This window comes from Primulina eburnea, chromosome 1 (assembly GCF_022965805.1).
Source record: "Primulina eburnea isolate SZY01 chromosome 1, ASM2296580v1, whole genome shotgun sequence".
Taxonomy (NCBI): Eukaryota; Viridiplantae; Streptophyta; class Magnoliopsida; order Lamiales; family Gesneriaceae; genus Primulina; species Primulina eburnea.
This window is the reverse complement of record NC_133101.1, coordinates 53,488,995-53,495,960: the sequence shown is the minus strand read 5'-3', so window position 1 is coordinate 53,495,960 and position 6,966 is coordinate 53,488,995. Positions and strand designations below refer to the sequence as shown.

Here is a 6,966-nt window from a genome sequence, read left to right as displayed (position 1 = left end):
GTTATAGGGCATACGTGTATATTAACTGATTAATATATGAAATATTACTACTGTTTTAGTAAAATTGTAATTTGTATGTGTAATATTAGGTAAAGCAGTTTCACTAACTCGTCTCTGAATTTATTACTTGTATAAATATTCTCAGTAATTTATCATTTTGTGGTTGCAGGGAAAAACCAGAAACAAGCAATTTATAATGATCTTGCCTCACTATCAATTTATTCATTATACATTCACCCGTTATTCTGGATAGAATTTAGAACACGAATATCACGTAAATCATGATGTTGGAGTTGAACATTTGATGTTAAAAAAGAAATGACCTAAAATGATTCCAAATAATGTTCCAAATCCATACCCCATAAGAATCACTTGACACTTAAATCCATTCAAAATACTAGAATCACCATCATCTTCTTGTGGCAGCATTGCAACTTCTGGTGGTATGCATTTCTTAGTCAAAGGCAATCGGCATAATCCCGGGTTTCCCAAGTAACAGCTGTTGTCTAATGTAAGAAACTGTAGTGATCGAGGTATCGGCTCAACAAGATGATCATGTGACAGATTCAAGTGTGATAGAAAAGTTAACATTACTAACTGCTGGGGAATATCCCCTACCAATTGATTTGATGATAATCCAATGACTCGAGTACTTGTAGAAATCCTATAGTTGCAGGAATATGACCCATGAGGATGTTATGAGACATACTCAAAATACTGTAACGAGTTGAGCCTTCCAATTGAATATGACATATTTCCATGAAACATGTTATTTGACAGATCAATGATCGTTGGAGCTTCCAGAATCCTCTTATAATAAAGCTCATTTCCTTTCAAAATTATTGTCACAGACTCCTCCCCATAAGCAGGTGACAATGACATAATTGTCTCAGTTCCATTTTTCATATCATCAATCATGGTTTTGAAATTCTTGAAATATTGATTCGGGAAGGCGCCGTTGAATTGATTATCGGATACGTCAAATATTCGCATCATAGAATAGGAAAGATGTCAACACGGACATTTGTTGATTGAATTGAAAGGTGATGCGAATATTTCTACGTCAAATATTCGCATCATAGAATAGGAAAGATGAAACTTATTAGATCTCAACACAAGAACTCGAAGCTCCAAAAGATTTTCCATCCAAGAGGGAAAATGATCTTGCATTTTGTTTTTTCGGGGGTCAAGAACCTGAAGCTGTCGCGACAGACGTTGGCCAAGGACTGAGGGATCGTTCATTTCAAATAATTGCCATTTAAGTTTACAGATATCAGAGCACTATTATTTCCTAAGCACTGGGGAACTGTTCCTTCCAAATTGTTATTTGACAAATGAAGAATTTCGAGAACACTCATAGCGCAAAGAAATGGAATCTTTCCCGTTAATTTAGAGGTCAGGGGAAAAATGGAACTTGGTAGAAAAACAAAAATATAAATGGAAAAACAAATTTTTAAGTGTGCGTAGCAATAGTAATATTTCACGTCTTAGCTATTAGGGAATCCAAACACTAGCCCCTTTTTGTTAAAACCAAGAAAGACATTTAACAACCCATAATTCATAGTTAAGTGGCGCGCTCAACTGAGAATTTATTTCGTGTCCAAGAGTAGAAAGGCAGCCGTGTTAAGTTGCCTAGCTCGGTCGGGATCGCTCCAGAAATGTTGTTACGACCCATTTGAGTGCATGAGAGATGTTTGTATTGTCCCCACTTTGGCTCAAGTTGGCCAATAAATTTATTTTCTCTGATATTGATCAATTTAAGCTCTCTATGAATTTCGAATGAGATTGAGATATCGCCCGTAAATTTGTTGTCATCAAGCCTTACCAGATGAAGGCCGGAACAAATTTTCAAACAATCAGGCAAGGGCCCCAAAATGTGGTTTTTGTTCACTCTAAGATTAGTAAGAGCAAAGCATTGCATAGATAAGGGGGAAGTCGACTCCAGAAGAAGTTGAACGAAAATCTAACTTTGGCCAATGCGAGGCTATTTTTTCCCAGGTCCGCTGGAATGATGCAAGAAAGCTCATTATGAAACAGAGAAAGGGTCTCCAATCTAATGTGATTAGAGACGGTTTTAGGAAACTAACCACTCAATTTGTTTATGCTGGCATTCCAAACTCGAAGTGATGCTAAATTTCCAATAGCAGGTGGAATAGTTCCATTGAGATTATATTTTTCAGGTTAGTGATTGTCTGTGGGAATGCACAAGAGAACAGATTAGTCGAAAGGTTTAACGTCAACAAATTTTCGAGATTCCCAATCTCCTGTGGAGTGGATCCTGAAAATCTATTGTTAGATAGAAGAAGTTCTTTTAGATTTTTGAGCAAGCAGAGCTCAGGAGGAATAGCGAAGTTCAGCTCATTCATCCGAAGATTCAGTTGCTCGAGATTTTCTAGTTGACCTAAAGAAGATAAACTAACTAACTAACTAATTATTTAGAAATCCAAAACGCAGTGCAAAACATAAACTCGTCAAACCAAACCTAAAACTAGCATTTTTAAAAAATAGCATAAAATCTTAAATCCTCTTAAAAACCACTCATAAGCGCCAAAGTCATAAAATCTTTAAAGTGCTTTAAAATCAACATCATACGGAAAACTAGTATCAGTCCTCGGGTTATTTGCACAATCAGTCCAGCATGTGGAAAACTAGCATTGGTCCTCGGATTATATGCACATCAGTCCAGCCAGTTCAACCATCAAGTCCTCCAATATCATCAAAATTATTTTCTCCTGCATCATTCATACGTAGTGAGTCAACGACTCAACTAACCTTAACCATTATAACAAGTAATACATATACATCCACAAGCAATAGTTAAAAATACTTTTAATAAAATAGTTTTTCATGAACATGCATAACTTTAAAACATTTTTCCTTTCATCATAACCTTTCATTTCATCATATACGTATACATTTCCTTTTATTGAATTTAGATCATTAATTGTGACTCTCGTATCAGCTTTTGGTCGATTGATCAATCTTACGTATAACCATGGTACCAGGCGGTGGGGACATCAGCGACACTCTCACCCGTTAACTGAGCCTTGGCCTTACATATCATCATATCCTTTCGTATTCGTATTCATATTAGTCATAATCAAGTCATCTCCTTCAAATCCTTTCATCATATCCATCACTTATAAAAATTCATGCATATAACATTTTTCTTTTAAACCACGCATGCAACACATCTTTTAGCATATGTATTTTTCCTTCATAAAATTCCATAATCTTTCAAAATAAAAATTTTAACATTCATTACAACATTTAGGGCACTGACAGAAGATCTAACATTTTCAGGTGTAAAATGTTTTCAGGTGTAAAATGATTGTTTTGCCCATGAAACACTAACATTCCCAATTTACTCTTAGACCTTAAAAAGACGTCCCTAATCCATCCAAACTTAACATAAAACCATAAAATATACCCATAAAAATTTCTTAGACGTAAATTTAAGCTCATCGACTAGTTTCTCAATTCTTTTTAAAACTTGAATATACGTTCCGGTTTTAATCCGAATTGACTCGAAACTTAACAAAACTTTATCAAAATTGAACCATATCTTATTAACACCTAACCATACTCTATGAAACCCAAATCAAATCATTTAGAACCCTCGGAATAGCCTAGGAGTCTACTGAAAATTTTGGACTCTTTTTCGAAAACCCTAACTTGAACCAACCATGAGTTCCTTCAAGCCTAGCCCTCAACCAACATGTATATTCCCTAACCAGCCCTCCTAGGACCTCGACCGAACCCTCAAATTGGTGCTAGACCAAGACCTATAGGCCATACATGACAGCCCTCAAACCCGTGCAATTGAAGCTTTGCGCGACCTCCAAGCCTAGCTTTCCAGCCCTTCTACCCGCACCAGCCGCCCCTTAACCCATCTAGGACCACGAAAAGCCCATCTTAGAACCCCTGGACGTGACCCATATGCAGCACACGGCCTTCTCCTTCCTAGCCACCAAAACCGTGCCCTAGTTTCCCCCAAAACACAAATCGTGCGGCCCCATTACATGAACCTTAACAGGCCTCCCTCATGCATCTTAGGACCCATAAACCTACTGAAAAACATCCCCTATAATGACCCTACCATGGCAGCCCCTTCGTGCAACAAGAACACGACTTTAAAAGCATGAAAACTCAAGTTCTATCATGTATATGTCATAAAAACGAAAATAAAAAAGGGGAGATCATATTTTTCATGCAAACATGTTTAAATACACCTAATATGGTATGAAAAATTAGTGAAGGAATATTAAGTCGTGCCTTTGCTTGTTTCACGCACGAAAACTGTTCTAGACACGAAGAGCGTTGGTGGAGAGACGGGAGAGAAGACCTTGCTGAAATTTCCTCTCCAAAAACATGTGAATGGCCTCTTGGACAAGAGTGTGTGCGTGTATTTTGTTGGAGAGAAAACCCTAGGATTTTATAGCTTGTAGGCATGTGGTGTGAGGAGTTTAGGGTTTAGGAATTTCAAAGCTTTGATATAAAATACGGTGGAAAGCTTGATCCAATAACTTTGGTATAATAGGCCCATTATAAAGTAGGAAAGTTTTTGAAATATTAGCCGAGTTCCCAAAAAGTCCTTGTTTTCGTCAAAATTCGATTACCAGTTTAAAATACGCATCGGCGTGTAAAAACATCTCAAAAAGCATCATTTTCGAAAATTAAATATAAAATATACCATATATTAAACAATTAAAAATAAAAATTTAATAAAAATATTTTCTCTTTATGGTCATCGGTCTCCGTTTTTCGATCGTGTCTTGAATAAATTTTAAAAATACTATAAAAACTTATTTTAAACATGTAAACATGCATATCACATTTATTTAATGCAATTAAATAATTTAGTTAGCTCTTTTTCATTAATCCTAGATTTCCATGTAGTTGGATTACTTTATCGTATTTTGGACATTATAGAGAAAAAGTTTAAGAATGTGTAGATTAGGTATATGACCAATGGAATGAGGTATAAAGCCAGAGAGCATGTTGTCTGCCAATCGAAGATCTTTCAAAACGAATAGATTGCTAACGTTTGCAGACATGGCCTTTTGAAATGAATTAGGGTGAGGTATAGATAGATACTCAAGTTTTACCCAATTCTTGAAATACTGATTCGGGAATTTGCTCTGTCAAATTGTTTGTTGACATATCAAGAAAAATAAGATTTACACATCTAGTTATAAAATCTGGAAATTCCAAGCTGAGGTTGTTGTGATCTAAACTAAGGTGCGTCAAAAGAGGGAAGGCTCGAGATTCTATACCAATCAGTTGTCACCAAGTTGTTCGAACCAAAATCCAAGAATCTCGCAGTTTGAAGATTTCCAATTTGATTTGGAACTTCTCCCTTGAGATGGTTTCCATAGAAACTAATGTACTGAATCTCTGTAAAATTTTAAATTTCATGTGGAATGACTCCATGCAAGTGATTGTTGCTTAGGTCCAAGAAAATAATCTTGGATAGAGAGCAAATACTAGGAGGTATCAACCCACTGAAGTTGTTTGAACTGATGTTGAAACTGGTCAGATTCCTAGGAATGAACGGAAATTGAATCTGTCGATTCTGCCGGAAAGATGTGCATTCGATAAATTTATTTCGGAAATAGGGCCCTCGTTGTTGGTATGAGGTAATGTATAAGATTTAAAAAGTTGTGTGTATCAGATTTAAATGTTATAACACCTAGTGACAACATGAAGCAGAATAAAATAACACACAAATAAATAATTTAAATAAAAATAACTCAGGATTAATTATGCACAAGTAAAATACTTGTATATGATGCCTCAAGACAAATAATCACTAGAAAAACAATTCAGTTTACAAAAAAACCAACACTAGTGATTTTAATCAAAATTAATTTTCTCAATATGTTGAGAAAATAAATTACTTTCTAAAACAACTATAAGAACTAAAACGTAATCATGAAAGGAAAAACACGATGCCAAAAACTGGAGCAGTAAAACATGATCTTCAGCCAACACTTCCACTCGTGTTGTCTGCAGATGTCTCCAACAATCACGGTAACATGTGAAACAACATTCTTCAAAATAGTAGCATCCTTGTGAATTATTTTTCTCTGAAAACCACGGCGTAAAAGAGTGTAAAAGTGAGCATCCACTGAACAAGTCAAAACGCCAAAGGTCAAAAGTCTTTTTCCTTAGCTTGGTTCTCTTATTTATAGCTTCCTTATCTTCTATAGTTTATCTCTAAAAAGAATCCTACTAGATATGGAAATCAAGAGTTTTATTAGAAATAAACTCTTTTTAAACAATGATACTATATCATAAAATCCTTATCATAAATATCATATCTAGAAAGGAAAAACTTTTAATTCAATATTTCACACTATCTTATCAATAAGAAAATTATATTTAAGGAAAAGATTATCTCAAAGAATAAATTATATCTTGGAAACCAAGACTAATTTTCCTTTCAATTTCTCCCTTTTTGTTTTTCTGGACAAAATCATCACAAACACTATTTTCCATATTGATTCCATTCTCCTCCTGTATATGAGAATTCATCTCCCCCTGAATGTGATAAAATGTCTCTTCCTAAATTTTATCAATTTAGCATACGTGTTGTCAGAATGGTTAGCAACACAGGAGAGAAATAAACATTCACTGCATAAACTTTAGGTAAAGCATGAAGACAACATCAAAACAAAATAACAACAGCAGAGAAAAATTATCACAGAGCATCATGGTAAATCACTGATCACTATCACTTTCAGCTTCAACTCCTTCGTTTCCCAAAGGTACTGCTTCATCAGTTTGTGCTCCAGCTGCTGCAGCTTCATCTCCTCTTTTTGTCCAGAATGGACCACTACCCGAAAGAAGTCGGTAGTCAGCAACAAGGTTCTCATAATAGACCAGGTCAGCTTTTGATCGAATTATCTTGGCTAGAGCATGATCTATCTGGGCTTGGATGGCGGTCGTGGAGAGCATTACATA

General features: G+C 35.4%; 1 pseudogene; it reads right to left on the bottom strand.

Moving 5' to 3' along the window:
* Nucleotides 1-279: 279 nt before the first annotated feature.
* On the bottom strand, nt 280-6,537 carry LOC140808039 (receptor-like protein 18; annotated as a pseudogene).
* Between the last annotated feature and the right edge of the window lie 429 nt (nt 6,538-6,966).